At 44.5% G+C, this 25,705-nt stretch overlaps 1 long non-coding RNA gene across 1 annotated transcript; it reads left to right on the forward strand.

Moving 5' to 3' along the window:
• The first annotated feature begins 3,451 nt into the window (after positions 1-3,451).
• Positions 3,452-25,682, forward strand: LOC310846021. Its single transcript, XR_014565090.1, has 7 exons — positions 3,452-4,878; positions 5,412-5,485; positions 6,959-7,126; positions 19,238-19,405; positions 20,956-21,034; positions 22,638-24,956; positions 25,349-25,682. It is a non-coding gene; the product is annotated as an uncharacterized lncRNA (long non-coding RNA).
• Positions 25,683-25,705: the final 23 nt, after the last annotated feature.

Raw genomic sequence — 25,705 nt, forward strand, 5'->3', positions numbered from 1 at the left:
AAGTTTGAGGGACTAAAAGGGGCCGGGAATGAAAGACTGCTGCTGTTGCCAAATTTTAAACCCGCGCACGGAAAGAGAAGCTCCTAACGGGCGTGGAAGGAGGGAGGGAGAGAGAGAGAGAGAGAGAGAGAGAGAGAGAGAGAGAGAGAAAGGGATCAGGCGGAGCCAAGGAGAGGGAAAGAGGAGCGAACGTGCACGCCGGATTCCAGCGTCGTCGTCTGCACCCAACTGGCACTCCGGCGCAAAAGCGTCGAGCGCTCATGTCCGGATGGGGCTTGCGTGGCTCCCTTGTCTGGGCTTTGTGGTCCGCCCCCTCCCCCCCGCCCAGCCCATTGTCACACTGCAATGCAATGGGATTTGCACACTTGAGGTGTAATAGCATTACTGCATTAATTAAAATTTTCATTTCACGTCCAGATTGTTTACTTATCTGCTGGAAACATATGTTGAGCGAAGTTAAGATTCTGGACTCTGCACTGTTGCCCAAGGTGCAATTCAATACCGAGGGTTGGGAGTGGGGTTGTGGGGCTGGTGGGGAGGGGGAGAGCGGAGGAGAAAGAGAAGAGACGCCTTCCGATTTATTATTATTATTATATCCTCCAGCCTTATCTTGGTGGCTATAAATTATAAGGATACTCCATTGAGCTGAATATTAAGATTATATTCTCTCTCACCCCCAATTCCCGCGCCCCTGAACATCGCTTCCTAAAGCTGGCCAGATCTCTGGCTCTTTGAAATAACCAAGCTTGCCTCTCTCATTCTCTCTCTCTCTCTATCCCCCTTCCAGCAATCCTACCTTGCTTAGCAGTCAGGGGGTACCCCATGGCAGACAGACTCCCATCACCTCTCATTGGCCATGGAGAGAAGGTGGAAGAGGAAGTCCCGGGTGCCTGGAGCGGCTCCTGATGCTGAGAAGCTCTGGATCATTTGTGTGCCTTCAAACGGAGATGCGCTTCTTTAAAAAACGTGCAAAAAGGCGGATATATTTCGACGGGAGAAGCGTTGGCTTCACCGCCCAAAATGCTTCCCCCCACTTCATTGCTTTTATTTTTATTAATTTTTAAAAGAAGTTTAAAAAAGCGTTCTAACAAACCGCCAGACATTTCATTCAGATCCTCCCCCCCCCCCCGCGTCGCTGTATCTCATCCGGATGGACCGGAGATGCAAAACCTCTCCCTCTCTCTCTCTCTCTCTCTCTCTCTCTCTCTCTGGTCTATTTTATTTAAGCAGCAGAGCTGCTCTGGAAGAGGAATCCAATCTCTCCTTATCTCGCCCAGGCCTCCTTTCAGGCTGAGATCAGAGCAGGGAGGATGGAGGGGGTGGGGAGGGGAGGGGGGAAAGAAAAAAAGAAGAGAGAGGGGGGTAATTGTTCTTTATTCCCCCCTCCCCTTTTAATTTAATACGGCAGCCACCGCTTTCAGGTCATTTATATGCCTAATTTAGTGATAAAAGTCAATAAGCAAGGATCACAGCGTTGTCCCCTCCTTGTAAGTATTTCAGAGGAAGCGAGGCTCGGGCGGAGCGCGGGTGGGGAAACAGTGAGAGGAAAAGCAGTTTCCAAATCCTGGGCTTCAAAGCGTCCTTCTGGCTGCTCAAAAAAAGAGGTGTTTTTTTTAGTGTAATGAGGCTGATATTTGTTTGGCGGTAGCTGTCAAGCCAGTGTGGCTCTTTTCTTGTAGGCACCGCTTGCCTCTCCCTCCCCACGACGCTCCGGCAGGACCCACCGCGAGAGTCGGAGAGCGAAGCGCACGATAGGATGATAGAATCGCTCCTTCCCCAGGATTCCCGCATAGGAACACCGCGGTGTGTTTCACCCCGGTTTGGACCAAGCCCCTGTCACGAAATAAACAGATTGCTCCCCCATTTGGGGTGCGTTTTGCAGGGTGGGGAATTGTTGTATGTGGTATAGGCGGAAGAGGCATTTCCCTTCTCCCCCCCCCTCTAATTTTTAAAAGAGGAACGGTAAGGTGTCACCCTCCCTTCCTGGTCTATCTGTAATTGAATCTAGGTCAGTATTCTAAAGCAAGAAAAGTATGCTTCTGACTTTCCTACATCAGCCTAGAATTTAGGGGAGGGAAAGGGAGGGGGGTTCCTTGCAATTTCATTTAAAATGTAATGGTGGATGAACTGATAAGCAAATGGTGGGGGAGGGGGGCACTGCTTAAAAGAAAAAAAAAATGGCACGGTTTTAATATGCTTCCAGGTGGGGGGAAATGATTTACATGGGAGTTTATTTCCTCTTTGCTGATATGAAAGAATTACAGATACAAAACCCACTGATCTATAGAATAAAAAAAAGAAAAGAAATGTTATTTTCCTGTAAAGGTATCAGTTCATTTATATTCATTTAACCATCCATCCATCAATTTAGTTTCTCACTCCTTGCACATACTCCTTAGCTCTGTTAAAGCTTCCCAACCAATATACTTTTCCAGAATATACAATGAAGTTCCCACTTAAAAATAAAAATAAAAATCATGGGCTGAAGTAGGTAAAGATGAGACCATTTCCACCCTAGGGGAAACTAACACACACAAACACACATTCCCCCCTCTAGAGAGAATGAGCAAGGCTGAAGTTGAATCAGTTGCATTCATTCATATACTGTTTATGAAACTGATTCACCTTTACCAATACTCATTCTCAGTATAGAAATATGTATGGTATAAGCACCCCTCCATTCATTTTGCTGATAATAGACATGATTAATATGCATCATGCATTTATATTGTAAATGTAACATTAGTATTCAAATATATAGTACAGTACAGTATTATACACACAAACAATGGGATAGTGTTGTTTATATTTGCACACCCATTTGATACGCATATACATTGGGTGATATGCATATCCTGACTTATTAAAATGAGTGAACTTGAGTGTCCATTCATGCCAGTGAGTCAACTCTCTGAGTGTGACTAACTCTGAATAATCACCCAGTATATTTATATTGTATTTATTTTCATCATTAAACACATTAAACATCTATACTGCAGTAAACACAATGTAAATGTGTGTATTTAATCATTAATGAAAGAAACGAAAGTATTATTTTTTCCATTTAGAAAGAAAAGATCAGATTAGAATCTCATAAGAACAGTCCCATCTGGTTTTAAAATTGGTAAGAGATTTTAGCTGGGTTGGGGTGGGAGGAATTGAGAAAGAGAGAGACACTTTGCTCTTTGTAAACAGTATTGAAGAATGCAAGGCCAACCCCTTTCTTCCCATCAGTGGAACATCCTAACATTAAAGTCAAGCAAGACCATTATAGAAAAGCTCATTCTTATCTTTAGCGTCTGCACATTTGGTCAAGATATAGAGTGCTTTAAAGGGCTTTTCTCCAGTGTTTGACTCTGGCAGGCTTACTCAGGTGAGAGGTTTCAGGAAAGGAAGTGGGATTATTCACCAGCAGGGGTGGGGATGGGGGGAGTTACAGATTCAGGCTGCTTGTAATTAATGGGTTGTTCTTGTATGTGTATAAATATATTATAAAAGCTGGGGGGGAATGGGGAGTAGGAAAACTAGATGTTTTAAATTGGACAAAAACAAACAGGGTAAAACCCAGAAAAAAGCTAGCGATAATTAAGCGTACAATCCTGTGTACCCTTAAGTATGACTAAGTCCCATTCAACTCAGCTGGATTTACTTCCGAGTCAACCTGTATAGACTTGGGCTCTGTGTCTCAATGGAATTAAGGAAATTTACAGTGCAATCCTATATATGTCAGAAGTAAGCCCTATCAAAATCAGAGACTCTTACTCCCAGGTAAGCACTTATAGAAATACTCCCATCATTATTAATGCATATATGACTTCCTGCCAGGATAGGCTTCTAGGTGGTTTACAAAATACTTTTTAAAAACCCATTTACACAAAGTTCCATTTTACTTGTAAATAAGTCCCACTGTTTGGATGTACACTCAGAAATAAGTTCCACTGTATCCACTGTGACTTACTCCCAGGTAAGTAGGCCCAGGATGGAATCTTTAGGTTTAATTAATTTTAAGTGATTGTGCCTAGCTTGTGTCTCCATATTTTTTTTTACTTCCAGCAAGAGTGCCTATTTCACAACTTATGTTTCCTTTTCAGTCTTTCAGAAATATACATCTAAATAACATACTTGTAAAATGCTCCAAATATTCTTAAAACCATGACATGAGCAATGTGACAGAGATTGTTCTTGTTGAAATTTATACCCAGAAAGAGATCAGGGTCTGAATGGGAGCTGCATGTTGTGGTTTGAACCCATCCATGCACCTCCCCTGCGCACGATCATTTCATACAATAGTAAGGTTAGCAAAAGAAGAAACCCCAAAATGCTGGAAGTTAATGCATTTGGAATGCAAGCAGTAGTAGAAATCAGAAAGATTGGCACCAGCAAACGATAGTTCTTTTTCTTAAATGGTATTATCAAAATGTGGGTTTTGTGCTTGACTTTGACAGAGGGTTTCTAAAGCAAGCACATGAGCCACACAAAAGCCTTGCCCTTCCTAACCAGCCTCATTTCAATCAGTGGGAGTTTGCCCATCCATTGCCATGAGCTCCCAGAGGGGCTCCAGAGACCCATTTGGGTTGGGAACTGAAACGCTGCTGCAGAGTGTTTAATTTTATTAATCTTTTAAAGCCCACCGCTTTTGAACAAATGCCCATTTAAAGCAGTTTTGCATAATTACACGTTTCAGTCGCATTTGAGTTGATTCTTAATTTTTATTATTATTATTATCTTGGGTTGCGTGGAAGTGCTCAATTTGCTGAAACTGAGTCCGGCCTCTCTCTGTCTTGAGTTCTTTCCTCCCCCCTCTGAGACGCTTTTGGAATTCTCTGCCTTGCCACAAGAAGCTTTGGTCACGCAGAACTGTGCCAGCTCCCAGGACTGGTGAGTAAATCATTCTAGCATCTTTCAAATGCTTTCCCTCTGGCTGTTTTTCTGCTGCATTTGTCCCAGAATATCTAGAAGTTGCTCCAGTGCAGGGTATATGCTTCTTTATTTGATGTGTTTCCTTTCATTATGATCACACAGGGCTGGCCCTGCAGTGTGGCAGGGTGAAGCAGGCTGTTTTGGGGGTGAAATTGACGGGGCACAGCTGAAGTAGGAATCGATGACTGAACAGGGCAGCAAGATTTTTCAAAGTGTTTGTCTGAGCATGAGGTGTATGTGCGTGTGCGCGCCAGCCAGTGGCGTAGCATGGGTTGTCAGCACCCGGGGCAAGGCAAGTAATTTGCGCCCCCTAACCCATGGATTTTAGCACTCGAGTCTCGAGCGCGTGCCCCCAGATGTTGCGCCCGGTGCGGCCAGCCCTCCCTGCACCCCCCACGCTACGCCACTGGCGCCAGCCATTTAGTGACTTGGTGCAGGCAGCAAAATGCTTTGGACTGGTCATGTAATCACTTCACTTATTCCATTTGCAGAACCACACAAAACACTGCAAAGCCAGCTTCATCGGATTGCCTGTCCTGAATTTTGCTTGGGAATCCAGCTGAAGGTATTGTAACAGAGCTGCTTAACACATCACAGATACAATCCTGCCCAACTTAAGCACTTTTATAATACACTGAGACCGTGTTCATACTATACACTTAAAGCACCCCCAAAGAATCCCAGAAACTGTAGTTTACCCCTTAAAGGTAAAGGGACCCCTGACCATTAGGTCCAGTCGTGGCTGACTCTGGGGTTGTGGTGCTCATCTCGCTTTATTGGCTGAGGGAGCCGGCATACAGCTTCCAGGTCATGTGGCCAGTATGACTAAGCCACTTCTGGCAAACCAGAGCAGCACACGGAAACGCCGTTTACCTTCCCACCGGAGCGGTATGTATTTATCTACTTGCACTTTGATGTGCTTTCGAATTGCTAGGTTGGCAGGAGCAGGGACCAAGCAACAGGAGCTCACCCTGTCGCGGGGATTTGAACTGCCGACCTTCTGATCGGCAAGTCCTAGGCTCTGTGGTGCCACCCGCATCCCCCTTGCAGAGCTACAATTCCCAGCACTCTTAACAAACTAAAGTTCCCAGGGTTCTTTGGGGGAAGCCATGTGCTTTATATGTATTGAGTGTACATAGTGTTTGATGAGAGAGTTAAGCACCTGCTTAAATCTCTCTCCTTGAAATCAGAGGGACCTAAATTTGGCTGGATTGAGCCCCGCACTTCAGATGTGCATGTGAAATGTTTGTTTCCTCCCGAGAAAGTTAAATGGGAACATGCAGAAATATGTATGTAGGCACACCAGTGAGACCACAGCTCAAAGCTTTATGCACATCCAGTGGCAACCACTGGGTAATGTGAGAAGGGCCCTGTCAGCTTATTGAGACCCGTACACAGTGGCGTCGCGTGGGGGGTGCAGGGGGGCCCGGCCGCACCGGGCGCAACATCTGGGGGTTAGGGTTAGGGGGCGCAAATCCACGGGTTAGGGGGTGCAAATTACTTGCCTTGCCCCGGGTGCTGACAACCCACGCTACGCCACTGCCCGTACATGGATACTGTATACTTGAAGGATCCAAGTGAGGGCAGCACAAAACAAATGAATACTTAAATCAGAGTGTTTGTATCACACATGCACATATGCTTCACACATGAGATTCTTCCCATAAGTTGCAGCCTTAGACATCCAAGTAAATTCAACATTACAAATGCAGACTCTGTGGGTTGAAGATCCCAGTCACAATGTTTGTGGGTTCTTTCAATTCAGTATAAACTGGGTGTTCTTGAAGCCATCTACATATTGTTTGTCAGGTTACTGGTCCCTTACAGTTGCTTTATGCAAGTGACCTAGTTTATGGCAAATGATTCTTGTTGGGTTTGACCACATTCCTTACTGGCTAATTCAAGTTGCCTTCTGTGGTGAGCTGCTATGGGTCATAAGTGTCTGCTGGATGTAGGAATCATGCATCTCACTGGTTATACACATATGCTCATGCTTTCTTATTAACCTGTGTTGTTGTTCTCTTGCTTTCTGTCTCAGCTCTGCATCTCATCCCTTGTCAATTCCTGCTTGTCTTAGCTGCGTGGGAACTAACCTCTGGGACCCTCCTTTCTGGAGAACCTTCTTACTTCTCCTTGTCTTGTCCTGATGCCTCTAAAGCTTCAACCCAGGGAACCCATCTTGAACTCTGGAATTTTACCAGGAAAGGTAAGCACTAGAAATCATTAATTTAGTAAGTTGTTATGGACTGTTCCCATTATGGCCAATTTGACACCTTGTCTCGTCTTGTATATCACTCCAGAATCTGAAAATGATCCTGATTTTTAGTCTTCTTCATTGAAAAGTCTTGATATGCCTTGCTGGCTTAGAGCAAGGAAATGCTACTTGCAAGATAAGAAAACCTTAAAGTCTCATCCCTTCGTTCTCACTATTGTGAGGGGAAACATTGTGCAGTAGAAGATCACTGCCTAAGCAGGGGCGCAGAAGTGATGGTTTGCAGGCCAAATTTGGCCCCTGGTGTATTTCCTACTAGCTCTCATTTGAAACCACTGCTCAGCTGTTTCCTGAACAGCTGGAGGAGGGAAATTGTGTGGAATGGAGAAAAACTTCCCCTCCTCATGCTCTCTCTCTCTTTCTCCCTCCCGCCCCTGACTCTTCCATCCTCTTTAGATTAAAGAGTGCTTTGGGTGACTTCCTGTTACTTTTCACTCTCCAGATCATCCTGCCTTGCCCTTTTAGCACCCGTGAGTAAAACTAGGCCAACCTGCTGCTCTTTTGGGGCCTAACTTTATCATTTGGTGACTGGGGTTTCTTGGGGTCCTCCCGAAAGGTTATATGATGTGGACCTGTGCACACCCTTCTTGCTATTAAAGGTCACTTTAGGACAGTCCATCATTACCTCTTCTATTCAGTGTTATACTGAACATCCTGGCAAGGCATTTGGCTTGGCCAGAATTTTGATCTGTTCAAGGACAAACAATGAAACTATTGAAACCAAAGCATTATTTATTCAGGAATGTATAATATAGCGTCACACATGCCCAAATAAACGTGTCCCTGCAGTCTGACTGGTACCCCGATACCTCCTATGATTAATGAGGAATTAGTTCACAGGGGCATAGAAGATATTAGAGAGCAAAGAACTATTCCTAATCTGGCAGAGGTTGTCTGCGACATGCCCATCAAATGGTCAGTGAACAAAAATGAATGACAATGACAATCGCTTTTCTCTCCTGAGCCAACCCAGCAAGGGAAGATTGACCTTTGGAGAGCAAATGACATATCACAACCCTTTGTATTTGTTCAGAATTTATACTGTACCCTTTGCTGTGATCACTCCCACCACTTCTGAAATTCTCATGAACGGTGGACATTTGGGAAAGGCATGAAGTCTGAGGCTGCCCCACCAGTAGAGGTTTCATCCAGAAAATCAAAACAGTATTGGCATCCTTATTGATTCAAGTACTTCTTAAGGGAAATCTTAGATGTATGCATTTCACAAACAAGGGATAGAATAGGTTGAAATGGTTTCAAAAAATACATAGGAGGCAAAGGAAGGCAGCACTTTGTGATCATAAGAAGGTTTACTGTCAAGATGCTTGTTTGTTTTTTAATATCAGGAATGCATTTTTTATTTTGCAAAATGTAAGAGCTAGTGACTGTTTGTCATGGAGCCAGGGAGGGGGGAGTAACTTGCTTCCTAAACGCTACCGCATCCCAGTTGTCAGTTGCCAGGTTGATTTTTTTTGTTTTGTTTCTTTTCTTTTTAATCTGGTTTCATTGATAATGCTGTTTTGCTGTATTTTGTTATGGTTTTGACTGTAAGCCACGTTGAAAGGACCTTGCATAAAAATATTTTAAATAAAGGAGGTACTAGTGGCAATGGAGAACCTGGATTTTTGCACCCTGGTTATAGCAGCAGTGGGACGCGGGTCGCGCTGTGGGTTAAACCACAGAGCCTAGGACTTGCCAATCAGAAGGTTGGCGGTTCGAATCCCCATGATGGGGTGAGCTCCCATTGCTTGGTCCCTGCCAACCTAGCAGTTTGAAAGCACATCAAAGTGCAAGTAGATAAATAGGTACCACTCTGGCAGGAAGGTAAACGGCGTTTCCATGTGCTGCTCTGGTTTGCCAGAAGCGGCTTAGTCATGCTGCCCACATGACCCGGAAGCTGTACGCCGGCTCCCTTGGTCAATAAAGGGAGATGAGCGCCGCAACCCCAGAGTCGGCCACGACTAGACCTAATGGTCAGGGGTCCCTTTACCTTTATAGCAGCAGTAGCAGTTGTTATTAGCCCATGAAGTAAACTTGTACATGTAGGTGGATGAGAAAAGGAAGGAAAACAGAGGACAGAGCTCCCGGCCCCTGAGTTCCTCATCCAATGAGCGAGGGGACCCTGCAGAGGCCGGTCCTGCTTCTGAGAGCTCTCAGGATCTGGCGCCAGGATACAGTTCCTTTACCTGATCCATGGAGTATAGTGTCAAGGCCTCCTCAGTGTTCCCTCATCTTCCATGAGAAGTTCAGGACTGGAGGGTGTGGTGCGAGCTTCTACTCTCTTCTCTCCAGTCCCAATGCCATTGCAGGGGTTTGTCTTGGGACAGCGGAGTGCAAACAACATTCAGCCCCTGAATCCAAGGGGCTCCACGACAATGTTGGTGAGCTTTTGAGCCTTCAGAATCCATCCTATGGTTCTTGACAGGCCTCTTGCTTCCCTTCAGCCATATCTTCTTTGACTTCTGGTGACTGAGGATGGTGCCTGATTGCTGTTGACAGGGATTTTGAAATGATAGCTCATGAGTACAAGCCTGGTTCCACAGCAACAGGTGTGGGGGGTCAATCTGTTCTCTGCTTTTATTCATCAGGGGAGTCTACTATGAATAGAGAGCTTCACCATGCCAATGTTTTCTCATTCCTCATTTTTGCATCCTCGGAGAGTGGTGGTGGTGGGAACACGAGATGTGCTAAGTCAACGTTTTATCGAACAGGGGGACCCTTTCTACAGATTTCAACTCCCCTCACCCTGCAGCATTTGCAGCTGCCTCACTTTGCCTAATGTTAGGGCTAGCTCTGTGTACTTGTGCTATTGGGTACATGCAATCTTCCCTTGAGTGCAGTTCTCTGCATGTAGGATGGCCACTGATGGGGAACATTCATTGGTGATGAAGGGCACCCACAAATGGGTAAGGGAGGGGAGTATGTGAGAGGGAACTGGATTATTCTTCTGAGTGAGCAATCATTTGGACAAAAGCTTCATTAACAGTGAAATCATTATATGTATCTAGTCAGAAGTAAACCCCTCTGCATCCAGTCAGACTTCTTTCTTTAAGACACTTATATGGGTTACAGCAGAATTATGGAATTAATTGTTAAAATATTATTGAAGTTTTGATGGCAGGTTTTTTCTGCAGCTTTAACTTTTTATTATTTTTTATAAGAATGAGATTTCAAGTAATGTTAGCGTATAAGACCAACTTCAGAAGAATACATGATTTATGTTACTGTCTTTGCACCTGCCTATCCCCGAAGCTATTCAAGTTTTTCTTATTCAGATTTGGTTTCCAAAATAATCCAAACTGGTAATAACCTCACCACAATTAAATCCAACCGCCTCTGGCCAAGCTAATCTGATTGTCAGTAGTAACATCTAAATTAGCCAAAAATAATTACAGAAACAAGATTCAAAATCAGGGAAAGAAATGGAAGCATTAATTGGGCACATGTGAGGAGGCAAATGTTTTTGAGCAAACGTCCTGTAGAATGGGAACATTTTAGTGGTGCATTTTCTGGGCTGGCTTCTTGAACAAACCTGTTTCCAATGGTATAGATTTTGCTTTGTTTGATAAATGGCCATTTGCTCAGCTGAATTTGCATGGTCACATTGGCAAAGTGAGCAGTAGGGGCCTTTGTGTGGAATGTCAGATAGTTTTTGTTCTCTAGATGTGCTCAGCGACAGCCAACGTATACTTGATCTCATTTTTGTGGGTTGCCTAGACAGGGAAACATGACAAATGGTAGGCTATATTTTTCTTCTTTTTGTCAGGGCACTGAAATGGCAAGGCAGCTCTCCCTGTAGACTCGTGAGTAGTTGCTAGAGGAGGTATAATAATGATCTCCTTCTTAACTAAGGCTTTGATTATTCCAGAACTGGAATCACCAACCGTTTTGGGCTCTTGGAGCCATTTGCAAACCAGAGAAACTGTTGTTGGCAGGCATCCTCAACAACCAATCATTTCCCCAAACCTATTTGATTGGCTACAAGGCGAAGGAAGGGGGAGGGGACCCTGTGAGCACCAGGGAAGGTCTTTTGGGGGGAACATCTGTACCCACGGGCACCATGTTGGTGACGCCTGCTCTAGAACATGGAGTAGAGAGGGACTTTTCTTACCTGTAGCCCAATCAATATAACTGGAGATGATGTCTGCCCTTCTACTTGCATTGATTGATGGAGATAGGGAACAATGGAGTGGTGTTTTTTGGCAGAGCCTGTTGGTGTATTCTTCCTTTGAGGATGTCAGAGCATGCATTTGCAGGGAAGGAGCCAAAGCTTAGTGGTATAATATGTGGCTTGCCCCAGGAAGCCCCAGGTTCACTCCCTAGTATTTTGAGACTGGATCTCAGGTAGCAGGACTGAGTTACTGAGACCCAGTTACTGAGTTACTGAGATCCAGAAAGCTACTGCACTCGGATTAGACTGCACTGCGCTCAATGAACCAATGGTTTGACTCAGTCTAAGGCGGCTTAATTTTATTTATACCCCTCCTTTCTTTCAACATGGGACCTGTCTGACCTGAGACAGTGTACAGGGGGTTCCTGGGTTGCTGCCCATACAGGCACTGAGCGGTTCAGTGGTAGCCTCATGTACCTTCAGACCATACACTAGGACAATATGTTTTCTGCTTTCCTCTTCTGTAGTTTCTGTTCATTTAATGCATCTCTCAATGTTTAAGTCAGATTGTAAAAGAGAGACGGGCAAGAAGAAGGCCAGGGAGGGTAAAAGTAAGCAAATCATTTTGAAGTTCAATGATTGTTAAAATTGTCACCAGGACTTGGTGGTTATCAAAACTGGCCCAAACTGGAGCAGCAGTCCTCCAAGTTATTCTGGCAACTAAGGCAGAGAATCCCACAAGGGGAATTTTGAATGAAACTTATGGCATAGCTCAGAGTCTGTGTACCTTTTCCAGTGAGTAGGTATGCTGTCAAGTATAAAAAGAAGACTATTACCTTGGACTTCATGTGTATTAGAGAGACTCTTTGTTTGTTGATAGCAATCAATTCAATGTCAGGGATGTCTGGCTCTGAGGTTCGCTAGTAAAGAGGAAGGAAAAAGGAGTGGTATTTGTCGTACTATTTCAAATCACTGAGATGTTAATGGTTTTATTGCCCTCTTGGGAATAAATCTACACAGATAATAACTAACATTGCTAACAAATTTCTGCCCTTTCAACGACACCCAGAACCATCTCTGTGGGGCAACTGCCTTGCTAAGCCCAAGTTTATGTAACTGAAGTGCTTGTGCACTTTCCCCCTGTTTCCCCAACCTCTTCTTCTGTTCCCTCACTTGTGTTGAATTTTAGATTGTAAATAAAATTGAACTGGCAATTTTTTTTAAAGAGTGTAAACTCCTCAGGGCAGCGATGTGTCTTTTTGTAAGACACATCTGTAAAGTGTGCACCCGTTAATGGCTCTCTGTTGCTGCTATTGTTGTGATGGTGGATCCAGACTTCCCATGTGTGGAACTCTGCTGTGGGAGGGAGAAGCAATATTTGCTGCTTCTGCCTTCTTCCTGCAGCCCCTGGACCTCCCTCAAAATCTCCTCTGGAGAGCTGGAGGATTCTCCAAAAACCGTGTGGGAGGAGTTGTGGCGGTGGTTGCGCAGGAGGGAAGCAAATCAAATGAAAATGGCCACCTTCTCCTCCCACCAGTGGCAGCCCTCACTGGATCCCAGTCCCTTCCATGAATGGAAGAAATGACATTTGCAGAAGGACAGTTCTGGATGCAGCCCATCGCCCCCACTATAAGCAGCAGCAATACTAGCATAGGAAGAAATGATCACCATCTTAACCACCCCTTCACATGATTTCCCCTCTCTTAAAAAGCGAAACAAAAAACAACAGTCACACACCAGCTTTAATATATAGAAGTCCCCACATTTATGATTCAATATCCTTGCAGCAGTTTTGTGAAGCAATCCCTGAACTTGATGGTTCCCAGATTGGCACAGTGGCTCCCCACACAGGAGCCTTCATTGGCTTGGTCTTTCCACAACTGTTCTGCCCCCCAACCTGAGGTGCACAAGAAGAATCAGAAAGCAAACAAATGCCATCTTTACAGAGAGTGAGATTCCCCCCCCCCCACAAGTTGACTGGTCTCCCTCAATTCCTCACTCCATTAACTAGCAACACTTTAAGGCAATTATATTACATCAAAGGATGATTTTATTATGGAAAGTAATTACAAGGAACAAGAAGGAGGAAAAGAAAGTGAGAGGCTTGAGTTGGCCAGCCTCCTCAGCAGTTTATAGCACCTACTCTGTACTTCCATTCCAGGCGAAATGGTCATCTGTTCCCTACAAATCTTTGGACTGATTCCATCTGGGAATTCACCATCGATTTAGGACATTTCCACTGCCAAGAACAGAAAAGCCTGCTGGATCAGGCCAGTGGCCCATCTAGTCCAGCATCTCAACAAACAGGTTGAGAGCCAGTGTGGTGTAGTGGTTAAGAGCGATAGACTCGTAATCTGGGGAACCGGGTTCACGTCTCTGCTCCTCCACATGCAGCTGCTGGGTGACCTTGGGCCAGTCACACTTCTCTGAAATCTCTCAGCCTCACTCACCTCACAGAGTGTTTGTTGTGGGGGAGGAAGGGAAAGGAGAATGTTAGCTGCTTTGAGACTCCTTTGGGTAGTGATAAAGTGGGATATAAAATCCAAACTCTTCTTCTTCATCATCATCCTGTTCTCACAGTGGCCCACCAGATGCCTGTGGAAACCCTGCAAGCAGGATTTGAGCATAAGGGGACTCTCCTCCTGTGGTTTCCAGCAACTGGTAGTCAGAAACAATGCTGTCTGTCTGCAGCTGTGAAGGCACAGCATAGCTGTCATGGTCTATAATCATCTACCATCTCTCTTCTCCATAAACTTCTCTTTCATTATTATTTATTAAATTTGTATAAGCCTCTTTAAAAAAGCAGTTTTGCTGTGGGATTCTGTCACATACTGGCAAATTCAAGATACACAATTAGACTTGATCTGGTGGTCTTATCCAAGAAACCTCCTTCCCCCCCACATATTAAACTTTTGCAAAAGGGAAAGGGATGAGCAAATGGTGCTGTGAAATGTGGGATGAGACTGGCTCGACACAACATTGTCTAACCTCCTCACAATCTAATCAGGAGGAATACTCACTAAACTGCCAATGTCATCTAATAATGTCCTTTCAGGATGAACGCTCAACAAACAGGTTGCCAGGAAGCACACTTTAGTTTGTCCAATTTACCTTTTCTGAGGGGAACAAAAGGCAATATTACCCTCCTTTTCTCACTCTGAATACCAAATGGGAACTGAGATTTCTTGGGGCGGGACAGATTAGGAGAGATACAGTTTAATTGCAGAGCTGGGGATAATTTCCTGGTTTGTTAATACTTTTGCAAGGAGTTTGGGAGCCGGGACATTTTGGGAACCTCTCAAGATGATATTACTGCGGGGCCTGGATGTTCTCCCCTTAGAAGAGTTTGGATTTGATATCCTGCTTTATCACTACCCGAATGAGTCTCAAAGTGGCTAACATTCTCCTTTCCCTTCCTCCCCCACAACAAACACTCTGTGAGGTGAGTGGGGCTGAGCGACTTCAAAGAAGTGTGACTAGCCCAAGGTCATCCAGCAGTTGCATGTGGAGGAGCGGAGATGCAAACCCGGTTCACCAGATTATGAGTCTACCCTTCTTAACCACTACACCACACTGGGATGAATTAAAGTCCAAGCCCACCAGATAAATAGAATGTCCAAATGGGATTTCACCCAATGTTGGTCACAGCTCTGTCTCAGAGATGGGGAACCTTTGGCTCTCCAGATGTGGGTGGACTACATCTCCCAGCATCCCTGACCATTGGTCACGTTCTGGGAGTTGAGAGCTCATGTCCTGCTTGCTGGCTTCTCATAGGTTGACCCACTTTGGACCACATGCTGAGCTAGATAGGCCTCTGGTCTGATGCAGAAGTGCTCTTCTTAAAGCTGGAGGAGTAGACTGGAGTGTGCTGCCCCCTAGATGTGGTATTTCACAGAGATGGAAAGACAACTGCCTGAGAGGGGTGGTTATTGGGTTGTTGTTTTTATTTTGATTATGTATTTTGTGGTTTTATTTATTGATTTTATTCTGTGAACTGCCCTGAGACCTCTGGGTATAGGGCGGTATATAAATTCAAAAACAAACAAACAAACCAACTTTGGGAGTCAAAACTGCATGAATGTAAAATGGAATACGACAAGTCCTTGGGGAAGTTTGAAAAGCAGGCTCATCAGTCTGAGAGACCCTAACCTAGACAAATGGCTGCGACAACTGAGTCCCATTTCTCTCTCTTTTTAACTTCCTCAGTGATCAGATGCAGATTCTGAGAGAGCACTGAGGACAACCATGGCCTCAAGCTGAGGACATTTCTAATTTTGCTGACCTTCATTTTTTGCTACATGATCTATCTTCAGGGTGGCTTTTTGTCCCTTGTGTGAACATATGTGGACTTCTTCAGTGATAACAATTCAGCCTGTTTCTTCTGTTGTAAAGGATCAGGGTGGGAGATGGTAATAATGCTCTTTTTCTTGCCAAGCGGGTGGAATGTATCCTCTCTCCCTCTTCCACAGTTTGGAAATAATTGCAAGCGTATTCTTTCATTGAATTGGATGTAGCAGATATTCTCCCCCAGTCATTTTATTTGAGGGCAAACAAAGAATTGTACAGGCTGCCTTGCTCCTATCACTGCTGGGGAATGCTCTAGTCACACAACCTCAGTGCACAAGTGGAGCATGCTGCAGCACAGAAAATACTGGGCCAGCCCATGCTCATGAGAAGGTCTAAGTGGTCAGTGCATCTGGCTGTGAGGTGGGTTAGGCTGAGAGGCAGCGACTGGCCCAAGGTCACCCAGTGAGCTTCATGGCCAAGTGGGAATTTGAACCCTGGTCTCCCAGGTCCTATTCTGACACTTACCACTACACAACCCTGTTGTCAATAGGCTTCACAGCTGCAGATCATAATGGGCACAATATTTGGTCCATACTCCAAATGCCTGGTGGCAAATGATTGGCATAGCTAGTCGATGGTTCTATAGTTTTATCTCCTTTTCTTCAGTTGCTTCATGTTACTGGCAGCTGTCTTAGTCTCACATTTCTTCTTTCCACATCATTCCATCACATACCCGAAAGATGCATGATGATAGAAGGAATCATCTCCCTTTCCAGAATAAGAACTTGATAGGATGCAGTTTGGGAAGAGTGTTTGTGTGTGTGAGAGAGGGAGGGGAGGCTCACAAGAGCCTCAGACAGCAGGGCCAATGGTCATAGATGATGGGAATTGGAATGTAACAACTTCTGAAGAGCTACAATGTGTTTTGATTTCCAATACTGCTGAATGCCACCTGATTGCTTTGTAGATCATTTATAATCAGGGCTTTTCCTCCAGCCAGAACTGACTGGAACTCAGTTCTGACCCCTCTCAGGTGAGCCCCATCGCCATTATAAGAGAACAAGGGAGACGTTCATGGTGATTTCCGGCACCTCTTTTTCTAGAAAAATGGCACTGTTTATAATACTTCATCCAAGGCTTATAGTACACTTATTTTTCAAGTGTGTTTAATTAAAACTAGGAAGGCTTTCAAACTAACTGCGCTTAGCATTGGGACATCAGAGCATGTTAACTGTAGATTAATAAACTGACCCCAGATAACATAACCCTGCTTCATCCACTCTCTTAACCCCAGAGCTTAAGCAGTCTTTTCATCTCTGTGTCATCAAAATTTATACAAAGCAGGAATCAAATGCAAATCCTCAGGAAGCTGGAACTTTCTCTGGAAACTGCTGGAAAAGGTTTTCAGTCTTAAGTGGAGGGAAGTTAAAGAGATGTTCATAGACAAGAATACTAGCAGCGCTGTGCTGAAATCTGTCCTCTGTTTTCTCAGTTTTTAAAATTCCACTGCAAAAAAACAACTTCCATTTCCCTGCCTCTTTCACAGGGCACTTTAGAATTCCTTTAGGATTTTGGTGAGTGTTGGGTTGGGCCTATTTTATTCTTGTGAAGTGGCTGTGGGGTGTGTGTCTGTTTTTCTCCCCACACCCACACCCCATGGATTGATCATATTTGGGCTTTACTGAACATACAACATTTCATGGCATCTATACAGTTCAGTTGAAAAGATCGGTTGATTGGCAGGTAGGGGTGAATGGAGACTTAATTCAGTAGGATTCCTCCCTCTATTAAGGTGTTGGCACCATCTTGTTGGCCAGAGTTATGTTCACAGGGCAGGTTCACATGGGAGTTTTTCTATTCATGGAACATTTTTCTGAGCCCTCTGCAGCCTCCCTGGCTGCCAGGGCTTCCTAATCTGAATAAGCCCCATGGGAGAAGCTACTTAATGATGTCTTCCCCCAAGCTTTGTTTGAAGCCTGGGAGGCCTTCCCCAAGCACCAGAGATCAGTGCAGTCACTGATTTTATTTTTAATGGAAGTCCAGACCACTTGAGCACACAAACCACTGATCATTGGGTCTTATGAAGCCCCTTGCTAAGAGCTGTTCATTGAGTATATGTTGTTACACCCGCTATGTATTCCCAATGGACCAAATTATATGTGTAAGCAGCCTTCAAACAATATATATATAAAAGTGCAGCAGGGTTAAACTTTTTTTTGTGAGGGATGTGGTGGAATACAATGACAACAAAGCAGTAATATCAATCAAATAGGGGATCTTGAAAATCAGCCCATGATTTAGTCCCCTTTTGTCCTGTACTTTTGGGGGAAACAGTTTTATGCACCCCAGTTTGTAGGATACTTCAACCGTACACATGCAATCAGTAATATTATCTGCCTTTTTGCTTCCATACACCTCATGAGCTAAAGACATCCTGTAGTAACATCTCATTAACAGATGCCTTATTAATATTGATGGTTTCTGCAGTTTAACTTTCTGTGGCAAGGTGGACCCTGACAGCTTTTCCTTTTCCTCTAAAAATAAAACCAAGTGTGCTGAATCTAGCTATGACTGCCTTAGTTGTTGGGTAATGCTCTCATTTAATGGCTTTATTTAGATCCATTTTCTGTATGCAAATCCTTAGGATTTGGCTTTGCAGCAGCCAGTTTAAAGCAGTGTTCATCCAGCCAGCTGCATTTGTTCAAGAACTCCGCATGTCCTGCTTTTCCATCACATCTCTTACAGGCCTGTGTGTGATGCAGACATTTTGATGGCCCTCTGTTGTTGTTTTTTGCATTAGCATGCTGGATTCTTACTTCATTAGCGATACAAGCAGCATGTACATAGCCCACCACACACTGTGCATGTCATCCAGCAATGAATGTCTGATATTCTCTGAAATCATAGTTGATGGCTGGAGTACAAGCCCTGAATTTGGGAAGCTGACATTTTAATGTTGCGGTCTTAAAACTTATCAACAAAGCCTTCAGGTTTTCCTTAAGATCTGTATTTCAAAAACAAAACTGGAATATTCTAAAATTTCAAAGTTGAATCCTGATTTTCTCCCCTAAATTTGAACTTGTGCAACATTTCAGCTTGTTGACCATACCGCCAGGTCCCAGTGTCATCATGGACAAACAAATCAATGCCCATCATTGCCCTGTTCATCTGAAGGGAGTCTTGTGTCCAGTTTCTTTAAATGAATCTGCAGGTGAGTGGGCTTGGAAAAGTAGGGACCAAGTATAGAAGTGTCTATTTTTGAAAGCGATATTCTTCAAATTTACTGACAAATGTCTAACCATTTAAGAAAATACAGCTATCGAGGAACGAATAGGGTGATGGAGGATTTTCAGCTGCTTTTCAGTTTCTTCTAAGTAAGAACTGTTTGACAGTGGAACAGTCTCCCTTGGGAGGTTGTGGACTTTCCTTCCTTGGAGGTTTTTAAGCAGAGGTTGAGTGGCCATCTGTCATGGATGCTTCAGCTGAGATCCCTGTATTGCAGTGGCTCAGAGCAGAAGATCCCTGGGGTTTCTCCAACTCTACAATTCTATGATTCTTCAAGTTTAGAAATGCACATTCCTTTTTTCCTGTACATTTTCCAGTATTTTCTGCTTTTGTTTTTCCTTTCTTTCTGTTTTTGTCTTCAGCTTAAAATAAATGTACCTAGAAAGAGTTCATTCTGCAGAAGAACTGGCTGCTCTCCAAGAGAGGTGGAGCAGCTCTACTCAGTAACCTGCTCAACTCAAGCAGCTTTGTTAGCAGTCTGCCTATTCTGTAGTTGACTCTTGGTGTGGGATTATCGGATGAAAGGAAAGGTGAGCAGAATCAGTCCCCTCGTTCATCCAGTTCAATACCATCAATACCGGAAGTTGCCAGCCTGTGGCCCTCCAGGCATTGTTGGAGTACAACCCCCTTTAGCCCCAGGTAGTATGACCAATGGTCAGCAACATGTGGAGGGTCAGAGGCTAGCACCCTGGCTCTCTGGAGAGTTTCAGACAGAAGCTTCATTCCCAGTATTACCTGCAATGGCTGGGGAGTGAAATGGGAGAGAGGGAAATGCTCTGCTGCTGAGCTATAGCTATAGACGTTCTCTGGGCGTCTGCATGCCTGCTTCTATTTACCTGGGTGAGCAGGGCCAGTGGGTGAGCAGGGCCAGGAGCAGGGCCAGGAGTCAGGAGCAGGCTGGCAATAAATCACACAGAGTCAGTGAAGTTAACCTCTTTAAAGAAGGAAACATGGTCAGCTCAGGAGGCTAAGCCTAGAGAGCACAGCAATTTGTCCTGGTAGATCATACCCCAATCAGTGAAGTTAACCTCTTTAAATAAGGAAACATGGTCAGCTCAGGAGGCTAAGCCTAGAGAGCACAGCAATTTGTCCTGGTAGATCATACCCCAATCAGGAAGTTGTGGAGACTGAAGATCTCTGCCTTCCCAACAGTTGCTTAAGTCTCCTCCTCTCCCAGGTTCTTCCCAAGTAATCAGAGACTCCGCCGCTGTGCCTGTCCCTGCTCCTATCTCTTCATACCTCTTCTGGTTCTGGGAGACCAGGGGAGAGGGGAGCTGGTCACAGCAGGAGGAGGAGAACCCTCTGGCTTCTTCATCAGCCTGACTCATCTCTGCCTCTTGGTCCCCCTTTGCAGCCTCCGCTTCTGCCTCTGATTCTGGACTGCTGTCTAGCACATACTCTTCCTGCTCACTATACCCTGTTGCATCTTCAGCTTCCGACACCTCCTCCTTCCAGTCTGCCCCCTCTTCTCCCCCAACCAGTCATCCCACCACCAATCCCCTAACTCGAAGCCTTCTTCCCTGGGGATTCCCTTGGGGGGGGGTGTTCCCCAGCTGGCACCTCCCACTGCTCCTTGGCATCCGGCCGGTCAATGACAGTTGAGCATGTCTCCCTGTAACCATTATGACAGCAGAAGGGTGATTCTGCATGTATCAAATACATCATTATACACCAAGGTCTCTATTCCCCACTCCGCTTGTCACCTGATGTAGTCCCTGTGGATATGCTAGAGCTCCCATTTGAACTCCAGAGTCCCATTGAGACTCTGGCAACAGTGTTTATGTGCTATTCTAATTCTGGTTTGAAAAAGCCTAAGTGCTTTTTAATGCATAGCATTACAGCGAGTGTGCCTTATTCTTTCCCTTGTTGAATGGGTGTCTGGAGGAATGTAATTCCAGTTTCTTGCTTCTGCACATCATTATTTACAAGGCACAGGAACATGACCACACCAAGCATGGAGAGAGCCACTATCAAGCTGTAATTTGGCAACTGGCACGTGTGTGAGTGCAAGGAGCAGATCCATCCTCTTCAGGTTGGATGTATGCACGAGATGGGCTAATACTTTTCTTTATTTCTGTAGAGCAGCAGTGGGGAGCCTGTTTCAGCCCAAGGAACACATTGCTTTCTGAAAAACGTATTTCAGGCATCCGTCCAAATTCGTATGTATATCCGAATTGTGCAGTGCAATGTTCTCCATGCAAACAACATGTACAAAGTTGCGTATTTTTTAGGAAAATAAGCATAGAAATTGATGTATTATTGATGTATGATATGGTTGTATGAAATTAACATAGAAGTATGCATAGCATTGGGAGAAATTGCTTGTAAAAACCTTCACACCAGTCAAAACACAGTAATAAACTGTGTTTATTAGGAGAAATTCACATTAAAATGCTGAATAATTTTCATGACAATAAAAATAACAATCCATAAATTGCTGCAGAAATGTGGAGAACTGAATTTAAGGCTGGAAGAAATGAGAAACTGAGAGAAACAAAACTGCCAGGTGTTCCTATCCCTAGTCCGACTGCTGTTCCAAAAGGTGTAGATGCTGCAAGTCCCACCCACCCTGTCAAGCTGTTTCTCCCACATCCTCACTTGCTTCCACCCATCATGAGCTCCTCCTATCTGCTGCATCTCAGCCACTTCCATGGAAGGCCCTCTTATTAGCCATGGTAGCTAAATGGAAATTCAGAGGTGGGCTACCTATAAATAAGCCTTGATTGTGAGGACAAACTAGAATGGAAGACCATTCTTAGCAGTGGGCAATGTCTGGCTGCTGTTGCAAAGGCAAGGCTGGTGACCCAGCACAACCTTAGGTCCTGATGCAGCTTTCATCAACATGGCGCCCTCCAGATGAAGGGGCAGGGCACCCAATGTGCTGCCCTCCTATTGTTGCTGATCCAACTCCCATCAGTCCCAGCCAGTACAGCCCAATGGTCAGGGAGGATGGGAGTCATAGAACCATAGAATGAGCTCCAGGGGCCATCTAGTCCAACCCCCTGCAATGCAGGAATCTCAGCTAAAGCATCCATGACAGGTGGCCATCCAACCTCTGCTTAGAAACCTCCAAGGAAGGAGAGATGACCACCCCTTGTCGGAGTCTGTTCAACTGTTGAACAGCTCTTCGAAAGATTTTCCTGATGTTCAGTCAGAATCTCCTTTCTTGTAACTTGAAGCCATTGGTCCTACCCTCCAGAGCAGGAGAAAACAAGCTTGTTCCCTCTTCCATGTGACAGCCCCTTAGATATTTAAAGATGGCTATCACATCTCCTCTTAGTCTCCTCTTTTCCAGGCTAAACATACTCAGCTCCTTGCAGTAGCCAGAGGTGGATTTAGGGGTAATACAACCAGTTTGGTTGTACTGGGCGTGGAGCTTTGGGGATGCCACAACTATGATGTAGAATGGAAGACAAGAGGCAGGGTGGGCATCAGATTCTGGCACCCCACAGGGACGCCACTGAAATTTGAGACCTACTCCAGTAGTAGGTATCACTTGCAGGCTGCACTTGCTGCCATTCTCTCTTCTACACAATTATTGAAAATGTAGGGACTTCTGCATCTGGCTATCCCAATTGGAGACACGTTCCCTGATGTGGATGAATGAATGGTGGACAGGATTGCATGCTACCAACTGGGGATTGCTCCGCATGGCAAGGGGCTCATGTGAAATGTGTGGCTGCACCAGTGTGTACTGCACCAGGGCAACAGGCTAGTTCCTTTGCCTCTTATGCCTCAGTAACACCATGTTTCTTGTTACAGGAACACCCTCCCTCTCTGCTTGACTTGGTGTGTGGGGATGCTCTATTGCTCCTAACCCCTACTCCGCTGGAGGAGACACAACAGTATTATGGTGCCATCTCGTGGCCATAGCAAGTAGGGGCATTTAACAGCAATGCCACTTGAGAGAGTCACATTAAAACTGTCTTCCATAACATTGGACGTGTCCGCCTGAAACATGTGGCAGCTGCATCACAAAGGACACATTTATGACTGATGAAGAGAAACCAAATCTGACAAAAGAGCAACAAGATCTGCTGGGGAACAATTGGTGAAATGTTCATGACAATGAACAAGTTTAATGTTTTTGCAAAGGTGATGTCAATAGCCCGGCGACCTTGTCATCTGCCTGATTAATTGATGTCCTGTTGCTTTAATATTTGTATGCACAGATTTTGAAATGAAAAGATGGATGCATATTCCAATAGAGAGGTGGGATGTTTGCACTTTAGAAGCCTCTACCTCATTACTGCCTTCTGTTGTTTTTTTTTTTTTTTCATGCCATGGGGTTGCTGAAGGGGGATTACACTACATTAAATCACATGGCGCTTTACATTTTCAATCATCTATTTGCCCAGAAGCAAATAAAACAAATACAGTATGGTGCAGGACATCAGTTTCAGAACTATGGGCTGGTTCATGAAATATAGCTCTCCAGCGCCTCACCATGCTTGGGACAGCTTTTCTCTGCCCTTATCTCTGAGAATTCCTACTATTGTGGGGATAGTCAGTCTCGTGCGGATTTGGGATTATAGAGGCAAGGGAAATTTTAGCTTTGAGATTTTTTTTTTTAAAAGTTTTGGATTGAAAAAATGGCTGCAGCTTTATTCAAATCTCAATGAAAAGGCATGTGGTTATGCAGAGTTCAGTCAAGCAGCAAATATCACATTATGTACCCACTCCTTATAAACAGGCCATCCTGCCTTCCAGACAGGAGCTGCCCATGTTTGCATATCTGTGTCTGCTGTGAGAGTCATAATAGAACGTGCTGTGGCTGGTGGGAAATGGCCTTGGATGTTTTATGACTTCCCATTATTATACCAATAGACATCACCACCACTACAACAAGAATACAATGGTGTTTTTTTAAATAAAAAAACCACATTTATTTGATTCCCCGCCCCACTTATGGTTCAAAAGTACCACTCAAGGCACCTTTCAAAATTTAATTTTGCAAATACAATTGAATTAAAGCATTACTTAACAGTCAACCAAGGAGACAGGATCAGTGGTTAAAAGCCAGCATGAAACTGGAATTCAATTAGGTTTTACTCAGACCCACAGAAATACATAGTCTTAAACATGTTCATTAGTTTCAGTGGGTCTGTTCTAAATAAAACTAGTTGAATACCTCCCATTACCATAAAAGCCTAATAGAATAAAGTGGACATCCAATGAAAAAACAATGAGGCAGGGAGTCAACCATACTTTATGGGGCTAAGCATTCCATAATCTGGGGGCAGCCACTAAGAAGGCTCCCCCCCTCAACCATAGGAGCCAACTCCTAGGGGCCAAGGTTCCTTTGCCCCCCAATAAGATATTTCAGGGAGCCAAGGATCTGCAAAGTGGAAAGTCATTGCTATTCAATTATGCGGGGTGTGGCTTAGCTGGGCCCCCCCAATTTTTTTATACAAGTTAGCACCCCTGCCCTCAACCCATTCTAAATGTGCTTCTGAACTAAGTGGGACTTCTTATCTCAGGGAGTGGACAAATTATGTAAAGGAGGCAGTATTCTGGATCTAAGTCATGCAAGGCTTTAATGCTCTGAATTGTGTGGCTATTGCAGGAGTAGTGTAACATGGCCCCATGCACCAACATCTATTCTAGACTGGCTGGAACGTCTGGAGAGTTTTCAAAAGTGTGTGTGCTGCAATAATCCAACACGGATGTAATGAAGGTATGTGTTACAATGGCCAGATCTAACCTCCTCCGGAATGGGCACAATTGACAAAGGCATTCCTGGACACAGTGGCCACTGCAGACATGCCAAGCCAAGTCCAGAAGCGATCCCACAGTGTGAACCTCCTTCTGTAAGGGGAGTAATATCCCTTCTAAAATAATGTTGTTCTACAGTCCCCCCTTCCTTATCAGGAGCATCTCTTTCTTATCTGGATGAAGCCTTCGTTTGTTAGCCCACTACTACCTCCAAGCATTGATCCAGAACATCAGCACCTTCCTTGGTATTAGAAAAACCAAGAGAGAGAGTTGTGTGCCATTTGCATGTTAGTGAAAATGCACTTTAAATCCTTGGATGATCAATTTCAGTGGTTCCATGCAGATGTTTAATAACATGGGGGACAAGTTGTTGTTGGGATACTGCCAGGGAGACAAAGGCCATCACTGCCTCCACGCCGGCTCCGGACTCCAGACGATCATCGATCTCCCGTAGACGTGCAGTATCAGCAATTAGCGACACGAAGCCTCAGAAATAGATTGCCACATTCTTAGGCTGGTGCACACTCTATCAGCAGAATTCACACAGCAAATGTTGCACAGCAGGAGAGCATATTTACAAGTTTATTCAGCGTTGGTCAGAACAAAGAACAAACATGACCGCCTGCTAGCGTGTTCAGGCACCGAGAGAGAGAAAACGAAAGCAATAGCAAACATAAACATCCTGTGAACAGGAAATACGCAGACTCTGACTCACACAGCCTGCTCCCTCTTAAGGTGGAATGGAAATAACCCAACAGTTATTGCTACGGACCAGCAGAAAGCTAGCGGCCAAAGTGCTTGAGCACAAGTTCCCCAACACAACCTTGTGGAACTAATCTTCAAGGAAGGACCAGAAGTGTAGCAAAACTCTTCCTCCCAATTCCACCCCTGCCAAATAGTCTAGTTGGACAATAGCAGCTGCAATGTTTAACTGGTTAAATTTTAAACTTTTGATCAACTAAAAGGGGCACCCAGTTAATTGGCTAGCAGGTTTTTTAAATAATAATAATAATCATCAAAATTTTAGAAATGGCAGATGGCAAACTTCATCATAAAGAGGTATAGGAATTTAATATAAGTAAATAAATAAATTGCTGCAAGAGGCTTCAACTCTG

The sequence above is a fragment of the Podarcis gaigeae genome (assembly GCF_964106915.1).
Source record: "Podarcis gaigeae genome assembly, chromosome: 5".
Classification (NCBI taxonomy): Eukaryota; Metazoa; Chordata; class Lepidosauria; order Squamata; family Lacertidae; genus Podarcis; species Podarcis gaigeae.